At 43.8% G+C, this 13,799-nt stretch overlaps 1 protein-coding gene and 1 pseudogene across 1 annotated transcript in view; one reads left to right on the top strand and one right to left on the bottom strand.

Moving 5' to 3' along the window:
• CRK (CRK proto-oncogene, adaptor protein) overlaps positions 1-13,799 on the bottom strand; it is a gene marked incomplete at its 5' end in the record, with an annotated part of 51,418 nt that overhangs the window by 4,857 nt on the left and 32,762 nt on the right. The window lies entirely within an intron of this gene.
• On the top strand, positions 2,735-9,482 carry LOC102482819 (microtubule-associated proteins 1A/1B light chain 3B pseudogene; annotated as a pseudogene).

The following is a 13,799-nucleotide window of genomic DNA, read 5'->3' on the forward strand; positions in this document are numbered from 1 at the left end:
CAAAAAAAAAAAAAAAAAAAAAAAAAAAAAAAAAAAAAGCTGAAAAGCAGGATACTAAGAAGAAATCTGAAACCAAGGGACCAGCAGGTGGCATGGTGGTTAAGGGTGCTGGACTCCCTCCCACGTGGCCAATCTTGGTTTGAGTCCTGGACCTGGTGGCTTGCTTTCTCACTTTCTTTCTCTCTTGCTCTCACTCTCGCTGTCCTTCTCTGGTTGAATTAAAAGAAATAAATGTAAATAAAACAATTCTTTTCTTTTTTTTTTTTTTGAGAGGTTTTCGCTATAGGGCGCGTGTGCTTGTCAGACAGACAGAGACAGAGAGACAAGAAAGCGAGAAATCACCCCCTGGGGGGGATGGTCACGCTGCAATCCCTTCTCCTCCATTCTCCTCCCGGGATCTTGGGCACGCACGCACACGCGCCCAGCGTGAGTTTTAAGCCACCAGGTCCGGGATGTGAACCGTGGTCGACTACATGGGAGTCCAGTGACATGGCCATTACGCTAACTGCTGGTCCCCAATAAAACAATTCTTTATAACAAAAAAAAAAAAAAATGGAGAAAGAAAAGAAAGAAACCTGAAGCCAAGAAAGCTGATGCCAGTGGCAAGGTTAAAAAGGGTATCCTCAAGGCTAAAAAATAAGCGCAAGAAGGGGAAGCCTCATTGTAGCCAAAACCTGGTCCTACTCCAGGGCATCAGCAGATACCCCCAATCTGCCATGTATTCCAGGAAGGCCATGTACAAGAAGAAATACTCAGCCACTAAATCCAGGATTGAAGAGAAAGAGGAAGTTCTTGCCACTGTCATAAAACAAGTTGGTGGAGACAAGAATGGTGGTACCCAGGTGGCTAAAATTTGAAAAATGCCTAGGTATTATCCTACTAAAGATGTGCCTCAAAAGCTGTTGAGCAACGGTAAAAAATCCTTCAGTCAGCATGTGAGAAAGCTGTGAGCTAGCATCACTCCTGGGACCATTCTGATCATCCTCCTGACAAGAAAGTGGTTTTCTTAAAGCAGCTTACTACTTGTAACTGGACCGCTGGTCCTCAATCGAGTTCCACTGCGTAGAACACACCAGAAATTTGTCATCGCCCCTCCACGAAAATTGATATTAGCAAAGTAAAAAAATCCCAAAACACCTTACCAGTCATTACACCAAGAAAAAGAAGCTATGGAAGCTCATACACCAGGAAGGTGAAATCTTCAATGCAGAGAAGAAATACAAGATTTCAGAGCAGTGCAAGGTTGAACAGAAAACTGTGGACTTGCAAAATCAAATTTTCCCTCAGCTCCGGGGCTACTTACGATCCATGTTTGCCCTTATATATGGAGTTTATCCTAACAAATTGGTGTTCTAAATTTTTTGCCAAGAACCTAAATAACTAATCATAAAAAAAAAAAAAAAAAAGACTTGGGACGAGCAGTTGGCGTAATGGCTATGTCCCTGGACTCCCTTGACCATGATTTGGGTGCCAGACCCAGTGGCTTAAACTCACGCCGGGCACGTGTGCATGCATGCCCAAGATCCCGAGAGGAGAATGGAGAAGAGACTGCAGCGTGGCCATGCCCCATGGGTGGGTGATTTCTCGCTTTCTGTCTCTGTCTTTTCGGCGTGCGTACGTGCACTATAGCAAAAACCTCTCCCCCCCCAGAAAAAAACAGACTTGGGTCTCCTCCCCATGGTATCTCATTATACATATGAAATTCAAAATCTGGGACCAGCAGATGGCATAGGGGTTATGTCACCATACTCCCTACATGGCCAACTACACTTCAAGTACCAAACCCGGAGGCTTTAAATTCATACCAGGCACGGGTGTGTGTGTGTGTGTTCAAGATCCTGGGAGAATGGAGAAGGGATTACAACGTGGCCATACGCCCTGGGGAGTGATTTCTCACTTTCTGTCTCATTACTTCTGTCTCTCTCTCTCCATTGAGAGCATATACCCTAAGGCAAAAACATTCCAAAAAAAAAAAAAAAAAAAAACCCTGAAAAATGTAAAATTTGAAACATTTCTGGTCCCCAACATTTTGGGATAAGGGATACTTAACCTACCCAAGGTCACAAACCCAATGGCAGAGCTGGATTTCAGCCCAGAACTATCTGGCTCCAAAGCCCACTTACAGAATTTCTACTGTATCTTGAACTTTCGATTATGTGCCAGGATTACCCAAGAATATCTCTAGGCCAAAGCAAACTCAAGCCCAGGTCCAAGGCCTCCTTTACAACGTGTGACCTTACAGAGAAAGCACAAAGGCCTAAAGTAGTTGTGTGGGTCATAGGACACAGCAAAAAAGACAGAAACAAGGGTGTAATAGAGAGACAAGGGATAAAATACAGAAGGTGAGAAAATATAGCAGCTTTTTCTGCCAACACTATGAAGACTGAGACAGATGGTGTAAAGGGGAGAGGGAAGGACGACACGGCATGCCCATCCTTGCACACAGATCTAGTTCCTACAGGTTTTTAGCACCAGGGTTCTGTCTATCTCCAGCAATTGTACAACTCAAAGTTCCTGACATCTAAGCAGGCCAACTATGACAAGGCAAGAATTTCATGTACTCTTTGGGGAAAAGACTGGGACAAAGTAAAGTTTCATTTGCTAGTAAAAATAATCTAAAATATTTATTCCTTTATCCTTATGTCTAGTTTTCAGACTTTCTCTCACTTGTTCCTCCCCCCCCTCCTTTAAATCTTACAGTTGTAGGAAACTATGCTTGGGCCAGTGGGTAGACATGGAGGTAAAGGCACTGAATCCCACACAGCCAACTGCAGTTTGAGTCCAGGACCCAGGGCTTGAATATCACAATGGATTCATGTCTCTTGAGAGAAAACTGGAGAAGGGATGATTTCTCATTTTCCCGTGGTATCTAAGGCAAGTAAGCACATGTACCTTAGAGCAAAAACTTTGAAAAGGCTAAGCTTAATAACAGCTCTATAACATGTGACTATTAGTGAATTATCCTCAATTATAGCTGTTAAAAACTTGTGACTCGGGGGACCAGCAGTTAGTGTAATGGCGATGTCGCTGGATTCCCATGTAGTTGACTATGGTTCGAGTGCCAGACCCAGTGGCTTACACTCACGTCAGGCGTGTGTGCATGCGTCCCCAAGATCCTGAGAAGTGAATGGAGAAGGGATTGCAGCGTGGCGATGTCCCCTGGGGGGTGATTTGCTTTCTATCTCTGTCTGTCTCTGTCTTTCTCATGAGCACAAGCGCCCTATAGCAAAAACCTTAAAAAAAAACCAAAAAAACTCTTGACTCTCCACCTACCCATAAACACAGGCACACTGAACATGTTTCTGGAAGCAATGCTTTTGTGCTGCTACTTACTTGCTATGTTCAAGTGAATTACATCAAATGTAGCACTTGTTTCTCCCATCATATTTATTTGTACTGTCTGTTAAATATTTGTCATATTAAAGTGCTATTTTGGTAGCTTAACCCAGAATAACGGGGGGTAGGGGGGCTTTAAAAAGTTCATGGAAAATAAATATAAAAAAATTATGAATGGGGGTCAGCAGGTGACATGGTTGGTGGTTAAGGTGCTGGATTTCATATGGCCAACCACGCAGTTTGAGTTGTGGCTTGAAAATCAGTCCCAGTGCATGTGCATACGTGCCCAAACACCCCGAGAGGAGAATGACAAAGAGACTTCAGGATGGCCATCTCCCTTGGAGGGTGATTTAGCAATTTGCTTCTTTCTGTATCTCTCTGGTGAGCGCATGTGCCCTATGAGAAAAGTTTAAGAAGAAAAATGTTTTTGAGAGGTTTTGTTATAGGGCACGTACAATCCCCTTCTCCTCTTCTCCTCTTGGGCACACATGCACACGCGCCACGTGAGTTTAAGCCACCGGGTCCAGGACTTGAACCATGGTCGACTACATAGGATCCAGTGACATAGCCATTATGCCAACGGCTGGTTCCAAAACTTGAGAAGTTTTTAAAAGCATGGATTTTAAGATTTTCATGTCAAAAAAATCTAATGCTTTAACTCCATTTTCCCATGAATTTTTTGAGGTCCCCTCATATTAAGTCTCTGACCTCAAGAAAGACAAAAATATTGGAGCTGGCAAGTGGTGGATAAGAACACTGGACTCCCACATGGCTGACTGCGGTTTGAATCCTAGACCTGGTGGCTTGCTTTCTCACTCCACCCCCTTCACTCTCTCTCTGGTCAAATTAAAATAAAGTTAAATAAAATATTAAATATATATATATTTGAGGTGCTATAGCTGTTCATACCAAAAATCTAAACTACCTCCTAGATGGGAACTAATGGGCCAGTTTCTTTCACGAAGGTAGTCTAACTGCAGGCTTCTCTTTCTTGCGTAATATCTCTAGTATCTGCCATATCTGAATATATTCTTTTACTGATATTAAAAACACTCCAGAAGGCTAGCAGATGGCACAGAGGTTAAGGTGGCTGAATCCCACATGGCTAACCTTCCAGTTTGAACCCAGACCTGGTGGCTTGAAAATCATGTCGGGTACCCGTGTGTGCACGCCCAAAATTCTGAGAATGAAGAAGAAAATGCAGCATGGCCATACTTTCTTGTGTATAGTTCAACTTTTCTCTCTCTAAAGACCACACATGCCAGCAAAATAAAATGCATGTGTGCGTGCGTGCACGCACACACGCACACACACACACACACACACACACACACACTAGAAGGGACATAAAGGAATATTCTAGAGTTCTGATAATGTTTTATACTTTTGTCTGGGTGGTTACTACACAGGTGTACATGCATTTAAACACATCAACCTAATGCTTAAGATTAGTACTTTTTTAAAAGAATTATTTAATTTTATTTATTCATTCATTTATTTTTTAATTTGACCAGAGAGAGACACAGAGAAAGAGAGAGAAAGTGAGAAAGCAAGCTACCAGGTCCAGGATTCAAACTATGGTCAGCCATGTGCGAGTGTCCAGTGCCTTAACCACCATGCCACCTGCTGGTCCCCAAGATTTGTACATTTTATCAAATGATTTTATACCTCAATAAAAACATGAAGGAGGGACCAGCAGTTAGCATAATGGCTATGTCGCTGGACTCCCATGTAGTCCACCACGGTTCGTGTCCCAGACCCGGTAGCTTAAACTCATGCTGGGCACATGTGCGTGTGTGCCCAAGATCCTGAGGAGAATGGAGAAGAGAATGCAGCGTGGCCAACCTCCCTGGGGGGTGATGTCTTGCTTCTGTTTCTCTGTCTCTGTCTTTCTGGTGAGCCCACGTGCCTTATAGCAACCCCCACCCCCCCAAAAAAAAGCAATCATGAAGGAGCCAGCAGGTGTCATGGTGGTTAAGGTGCTGGATTCCCACAGAGCTGACCACAATCTGAATCTGGGACCTGGCGGCTTCTTGCTCATTTTCCCTCTCAAAAAAACAAACAAAAAAAAGATTAATTTAAGTTTATTTATTCATTCATTTAATTTGACCAGAGAGAAATTCTGACCATGAGTAATTCTTTAAAAACAAAACAAGGGGGACCAGCAGGTGGTGTGGTGGTTAGGGCACTGGACACACCCACAGGGCTGACCATGGTTCAAATCCTGGACCTGATGGCTTGGTTTCTTACTTTCTCTCTCTCTCCCCCCTCTCTTTAGTCAATTAAAATAAATAAAATTAAAAAAAAAAAAAAAAAAAAAAAAGACCCAGCAAGTGGCATGGTGATTATGGTTTGAGTCCCAAACCTGATGGCTTGCTTTCTCACTCACTCTCTCTCTCTCTCTCTCTCTCTGGTGAGCACACATGCCCTGTTGCAAACTGAAAAATAATAGTAATAATTAATAAAGTAAAAATAATTCTTTAAAAATAAGAATCCTGGAACCAACAGATGGCATAATGGCTACGTCAGTGGACTCCCACATAGTCAACCATGGTTCAAGTCCTGGATTTGGCAACTTAAAATTCATGCCAGTGGTGCCGGCAGGTGTTGTGGTGGTTAAGGGTGCTGGACTCCCACATGGCTGACCATAGTTCAAGTCCTGGACATGGCGGCTTGTTCTCTCTTTTTACCTCCTTGGTCAAATTAAAATAAATAAATAAAGAATTCTTTAAAACAAACAAACAAACAAAACTCATGCCGGGCACATGTGTGTGCATGCTGAAAATCCCAAGAGGAGAATGGAGAAAGGACTGCAGTGTAGCCATTTCCCCTGGAGAGTGTTTTCTTGCCTTCTATTTCTTTCTGTGTCTCTTTAGCAAGTACACACATCCTACAGCAAAAATCTCTCTACAAAAAAAAAAAAAGAAGGAAAAAAACCCAAAGGAGGAAGATATGAAGGAAAAGGGATTGCAGTGCAATATCCCATGTGCGGGGGTGTGGGGTGCCTTTCTCTGGCAAATGTATCCACCCTCTGACAAAGTACAAAGAAACACTAAACAAAAAACATGTTATATCTTATTCAGCTTTTCTAAATGTTTTATAGAATACAGTTCTCGGGAACCAGCAGTTAGCGTAATGGCTATGTCGCTGGACTCCCACGTAGTTGACCGCGGTTCGCGTCCCGGACCCAGTGGCTTAAAACTCACTCCGGGCGCGTGTGCGTGCGTGCCCAAGATCCCGAGAGGAGAATAGAGGAGAAGGGATTGCGGCGTGACCATCCCCCCTGGGGGGTGATTTCTCGCTTTCTGTCTCTATGTCTCTCTGTCTGTCTGGCGAATGCAAGCGCACTATAGCGGAAAAAAAAAATCCTCACCAAAAAAGAAAGAAAGAAAAAAAAGAATATGGTTCTCTGCGATAGTTTTTTTCTTTTTGTGGAGAGGTTTTTGCTATAGGGCGCGTGCACTCGCCAGACAGACAGAGACAGAGAGACAGGAAGCAAGAAATCGCTCCCCAGGGGGGATGGCCACGCGGCAATCCCTTCTCCTCCATTCTCTTCTTGGGATCTTGGGCACGCACGCACGCACACACACGTGCCCGGCGTGAGTTTAAGCCACCGGGTCCGGGACTTGAACTGCAGTCGACTACGTGGGAGTCCAGCGACATAGCCATTATGCCAATTGTTGGTCCCATCTACAATACAGTTTTAAGCTTCCTTCCTACTGATAACAAATTCTGGGCTAAAACATCTCTTTTCTCTAAAATTTTTTTTTTTTTTAATGTTTTTGCCATAGACCACGTGTACTCGTTGGAGAGAGATAGTGAGAGAAAGTGAAAAATCGTCCCTAGAGGGGATGGACATGCTGCAATCCCTTCTCCTCCTGGGATTTGGACACACTCGGACATGCCCAGCATGAGTTTCAAGCCACCGGGTCCGGGACTCAAACTGTGATTAGTCATGTGAGAGTCCAGCCCCTCAACCACCACAACACTGGCTGGCCCCTCCAGTCTTCTTTTTTCAAGCATTCAAAATGTATTCAAGCATTCAAAGCCCATGCTAGGCCGGCCCAGCATAGTTGTTAAGTGCTGTGAAGAAGAAACTGGATCCAATGTGGTCATCTACTGTTTGAATCCTCGCTCTGGAAGCCTGAAAAACATGCTGAGCATCTGTGCCCCAAATGTTGACAGAATAGAGAAATGGAGCAAAGAGTTGTGCTGTGACCACACTCCAGCAGGGTTGTTCACGCGTGCGCACACATTCTTTCATACACACACAGCACACATGCCCTCTGGCAAAATTTTAAAAATCAGGAAGGGTGAAATGTGAACCAGCCCAGCCCTTTGCTGTTGGCCATACCATACAACCACATCAGCTTCTCAAGAAACACAGCAAAACTTGTTGATCTGCCCAGAGACATTTTCTCTTTCAGAGTTGTAAAGGAGAAATGGGTAGGGGTTCCTTTAAGACGAGATGCTACTAAGGGGAATGATTATGTGTAACCTGGACCTTTGGACAACACTAGAGGCAACTTTACTGTATAGATTTTGTTGGTTCCACTCTACAGAGGAAGTATCAGGAAACTACATCATATTCTGAAATCCATAGCCTGTTTTTTTTTTTTTAAAAAAACTATTAAGTTCCTGATACAGATGTCTAAAGGGGATGAAAGAAAGGCTATGCCCAGACTGAAATGATTCTGAATTTTAAACGGGTAAGAAAAGAAATAAGTAGGGACCAGCAGTTAGTGTAATGGCTATGTCGCTCTACTCCCATGTAGTCGACTGCGGTTCGAGTCCCAGACCCAGCAGCTTAAACTCACGACGGGCACGTGTGTATATGCCGAAGATACCGAGAGGAGAATGGAGGAGAAGGGATTGCGACGTGGTCATCCCCCTGGGGGGTGATTTCTCACTTTCTGTCTGTCTCTCTCTTTCTGGCAAAAGCCTCTCCAAAGAAAAAATAATAATAATAAATAAATAAATGGGGATGGCAGGTGGCATGGTGGTTAAGGGCACATGGCCGACCGTGGTTAGAGACCTGGACCTGGTGGCTTGCTTTCTCACCTCCCCCCCAACTTTGTCCCTCTCTGGTCAAATTAAAAATAAACAAACAAACAAATAAATAAAGTTAAATAATTCCTTTAAAAAGAGGAATAAATGGATAGAAGAAAAGTTATAAGCAGTCAACTAAGAGACTGGGTGGCGGTAGAATGGCCATGCTCTGGCAGGCTGACCTACATGGGAAGGCTCTGGGTTGCTGTTTGCAAAGTTATCTGAAAATACTGGGGATTTACATGCCCATGATCCAGTGGTGGCTGAAGCAGGGCACAGATCATACTTCGGGGGTGCCTGTGTCTCTTTCATGTATAGAATGAAAAAACAACAACAAAAAAAAGGGGGGCCGGCTCCGTGGCAAAGAGGTAATATACTGCTCAAGAGAAGCCAGATTCCACATGACACAGTTAGAATCTCTGGCCTAGGAGAGTCGAAGCTGCTGCCACCCACAGAGCCGTAGGGACCCTCTACCCCGCCGCCACCGCCAAGCTCCCACGCTGTGTCGAAGACCTTCAAGCAGCATCGCACCTTCGAACAGAAAATAGAAGATGTCCGGCTTTTCTGAGAGCAGCGTCCCATCAAAAAATGGGTGATAAGAGAGCAGTACAAGGGTAAGAGGCAGTTTCCCGTCTTATCGTCTTGGATAAGACCAAGTTCCTGGTACCTGACCATGTCAACATGAGTGAGTGCATCAAAATCATTAGAAGGCGCCTACAATTCAATGCTAATCAAGCCTTCTTCCTATTGGTGAATGGACACAGCATGGTGAGCGTGTCCATGCCCATCTCTGAAGTATATGAAAGTGAAAAGGATGAAGATGGATTCCTGTAAATGGTCTACGCCTCCCAGGAGACATTTGGAATGAAACTGTCAGTGTAAGACTAGAAAACTGCAGCTGCTCTAAATTTTTAAAACCCTTACCAAGGGAAAAAAGGGCTATTATTACCAGCCGAGATTGATCAAGTTCATCTAGTCACAAATCATTGAAACAGTAGTGTTCCCACTAGGAGTTTTAGGAAGTTGTTTTTGTATTTCAGGCTTTTTAGAAAAACTAAGCTCCAAATGAGCAAATTCAGCTTTGGAAAACTCTATTATTTAACCTAGACCACCTGTTTTAAAACTTGAGAGGTTTAAAAATAAAATACTTTGCATTATTAAAAAAAAAAAAGAAAAGAATCTCTGGCCTGGTCAATGTGTGTGAGTGCCCATATTTTGATAGATTGAAGAAAAGTGATCATAGATCCTCCAATGAGTACACATCTCCCCCTTCCTGATTCATGTATGCATGTGCTTTATCATGAAGAAAGAAAGAAAACTTTAAAAATTAAGTAACTCTGGGACCAGCAGGTGGCATAATAGTTACATCACTGGACTCCCCCACATAGCTGACATGGTTCGAATCCTGGACTGGGTAGTTTAAAACTTATGCTAGGCGTGTGTGTGTGCACATGCCCAAAAATCCCGAGGAGGATGGAGGACAAGGAATTGTAGTGTGGCCATCCCCCTTGGGGACTAGTTCTCACTATCTGTCTCTCTGGCAAGTGCACACACCCTATAGCAAAAAAATTTCTCAAAAAGAAAAATTGGGACCCACAGATGGCATAATGGTTATGTTGCTGGATTCCCATGCAGTTGACCATGGTTTGAATCCCAGATCTGGCGGCTTGACACTCACACCTGGTGCATGTGCATGTGTGCCCAAAATCCCAAGAAGAAAATGGAGGGGAAGGGATTATAGCATGGCCATCCTCCTTGTGGGGGTGGGGGGGCATGGTTTCTTGTTTTCTGTCTGTCTCTCCAGCGAGAGCACATGCCCTATAGCAAAAATCTCTCTCTAAAAAAATAATAAAACATAAAAATAACCCTGGGGGGGGACGTCTCCTGAAATTTTCAAAGTACATGGGGACTCCAGTGATCAAGAACAAACAAATCCCAGGACCAGCAGGTTAAGGTGCTGAATTCTCATATGGATGTGGTTCGAGTCCCAGATCTGGTGGCTTAAAAATTAACCAGGCTCGGGGCCAGCAGTTAGCATAATGGCTATGTCGCTGGACTCCCACGTAGTCGACTGTGGTTCGAGTCCCGGACACGGTGGCTTAAACTCACGCCGGGCGCGTGTGCATGCGCGTCCAAGATCCCGAGAGGAGAATGGAGGAGAAGGGATTGCGGCGTGGCCATCCCCCCTGGGGGGCGATTTCTCGCTTTCTGACTCTATGTCTGTCTCTGTCTGGCGAGCACACGCGACCTATAGCAAAAACCTCTCCAAACAAAAAAAAAAAAGAAAGAAAGGCTTTGTGAATTAAAATATGAGATGACTTCAAAATTCTGGTGGGGAGGCATGAGATCAAAGGACAAGTTGATGGGGGGGTGACTTTTCATTTTCCCTCTCACGGTCTCTCTAGTAAGCACATGCACTCTATGGGAAAAAAAAAAAAAAGACAAGTCCTAAAGTCAACATGACCACACTTAAAGTACTCAAGATTCCTGTGATACGGTGGCTGTCAGCCTGAAGGAAATGGCTAGATGATAGAAAAGAGCTGGAGGGGTCTGAGAAGTCTAAGAGCACCTTGCTCCACTAAGTGCAGTTCTTTCTGTAATTCAGAAGCTAAGAATTAGTGCCACTCCTCCTGTTTGGCAACAACTCACTAAGGAGTAATTCTGAAACAGCAGCCCAGGGAGAGTGTGGGGATACACTTGAATTTGAAACTTGGTGTAGGGTCAAGGACAAAAAAAGCAAAACTAACACTTGCCCCAGAAATGTTACAATCTTAAGAGACAAATCACGGGAAACAGCAGTTAGCGTACTGGCTATGTCGCTGGACTCCCATGTAGTCGACCGCGGTTCGCGTCCCAGACCCGGTGGCTTAAGACTCATGCCGGGCGCAAGTGCATGCGTGCCTAAGATCCCGAGAGGAGAATGGAGGAGAAGGGACTGCGGCGTGACCATCCCCCCTGGGGGGTGATTTCTCGCTTTCTGTCTCTACGTCTCTGTCAAATCTATAATTGGTCCAAAAACTAAAGATTACTTAGCTGATCTTTACTGAAGAATTCCAATGATGACAAAGACATTGGCACTCAAATGGCATTAATTTTTGGAATTCACTTTATGTTCAGGGGACACCAGGCAACCGTGTGACCTCCTGTGCTGATGTAATCCCAAAAGAATGCTTTTCTAGTTTCTGGAGAAACTTTCTTCTTTTTTAAAAAAATTATTTTAACTTTATTTTAATTTGACCAGAGAGGGACACGGAGAGCGAGAGAAAGAGGGAGAGAAAGCAAGCTATCAGCTGTGGGACTTGAACCACAGTCGGCCACATGGGAGTCCAGCACCCTTAACCATCATGCTACCTGCTGGTCCCAGCTATTTTCTAATATAAAGATAAAAGATGGGACCAGCAGTTAGCATAATGGCTATGTCACTAGACTTCCATGTAGTCGACTGCAGTCCAAGTCCCGGACTTGGCAGCTTAAACTGACGCTGGGCGCCCAAGGTCCCAAGAGGAGAATGGAGAAGGGATTGCAGCGTGGCCATCTTCCCTGGGGGGTGATTTCTCGCTTTCTCTCTGTCTCTCTCTCTCTGGTGAGTGCACACGCCCTATAGCAAAAACCTCCCCCATCCCCCCCAAAAAAGATAAAAGATATCACCAGTTCCCAGCATTCCTTTGATCCAGATTTGTTGTAGACTTTTACTGAGCTCAGGTAGGAAACATACACACATTCATGTGAATAACTTTTTTCTTTATTATTGTTTTGGTTTTTATTAAATTTTGCTATAGGGCACACATACTCACCACAGACAGAGAGAAAAAGTGAGAAAGCAAGCTGCCAGGTCTGGGACTCGAACAATGGATGGTCATGTGGGAGTCCAGCACCTTAACCACCATGTCATCTGTTGGCCCCATGTAAATAGCTCTTAAACTAAGTACAGAGAAACAGCACAGGGGCTTTGTCTTCAAATATCTTCAAACATATCAAAAACACATTTAGTAAGTATTCAAGATTTGGCTGGCGTGATTAGTAAATTAAGGAAATTACAGCAGTCTAATACAGAGGTAAGCAAACTATGGTCTATAAGCCAAATATAGCTGTTGCTTTTGTAAATACTGGGTTGTCAGGAAAGTCGTATTTTTCTACCGTTCTTCTATGCAAAAACCCAACAGTTTCATCATAACACAGTGTTGTTCTTTCTATAACTATAACTGCCTTGCTACAAACAAAGGCAGAGTTGAGTGGTTGTGACATAAACAGTATGGCCTTTACAGAAAAAAACTGCCAACCCCTGATCTAAGAAACAGATAATAATGGGCCAGGCAGGTGACATGGTTAAGACAGCTGAATCCCACATGGCCAACTGCGGTTTAGCTCTAGATCCAGCAGCTTGGAAAACACGCTAGATGGCATGTGTGTGCATACATGCCTGAAATTCTGAGAGGAGAATAAAAAAAGAAAAGAGACAGATAACAGTCTTTCAAAACAAACACACACACCAAAAAAACCCACAAAATGATCAATTCCAAGGAAACAAATGAGGACAATTCAGGCTTAATGATTTACTTGCCTCAGATATGGACAGAAATGAGCTCAGGCTCCATGGGTGGAAAACCAGTTTTGTTTGTTTTTTGGTAGGCTTCAAGGTGAACAAAACAAAGGATCCCACAAACTCCTGCAAGTGAGGCCTTACCCGGGTTCTTCTTCTTCTTTTTTTTAAGAGATTTTTGCTATAGGACATGTGTGCTTGCTAGAGGCAGAAAGAAAGAAATCAACCCCTACCAGGGTGACAGCCATGCAGCTATCTCTTCTCCATTCTCCTCTCAGGATTTTGAGCACTCATGCACACGCGCCTGGTGAGAGTTTTAAGCTGCTAAGTCCGGGACTCAGACAGCAATTTATTATGTCAGAGTTTAGCGACATAACCATTATGCCATCTGTTGGTCCCTCCTTACTTTAGTTCTAGTCCAAGTCAGAAGTGATCTCTAGCTCAACAACTGACAGTGCCCAAAACTAAGCTACAAACTCCTTGGTAAAATGTAAGGAGGCCGGGCCAGCAGGTGGCACGGTGATTAAGGGGGCAGGACTCCAACATGCGGTTCGAATTCTGGACCTGGTGGCTTGCTTTCTCACTTGTTCTCTCCCTCTCCGGTCAAATCAAATTAATTATTTTATTGGGGCCAGTAGGTGGTGTGGTAACTAAGGCATTGGCTTGCTTTCTCACTTTCCTTCTCACTCTCTTTCTCTCTCTGGTAAATGCATGTGTACTATAGCAAACAAAATAAATAATAATAAATTAAATTAAATAAATAATTTTAAAAAGAATTATTTTATTTCATTTTATTTTTTTAATTTGACCAGAGAGAGAGAGAGAAGTGAGAAAGCAAGCTGCCAGGTCTGGGATTCGAACCATGGCCAACCAT

Source organism: Tupaia chinensis, unplaced genomic scaffold (genome assembly GCF_000334495.1).
Source record: "Tupaia chinensis unplaced genomic scaffold, TupChi_1.0 Scaffold144899_1, whole genome shotgun sequence".
In the NCBI taxonomy this organism is placed as follows: domain Eukaryota; kingdom Metazoa; phylum Chordata; class Mammalia; order Scandentia; family Tupaiidae; genus Tupaia; species Tupaia belangeri.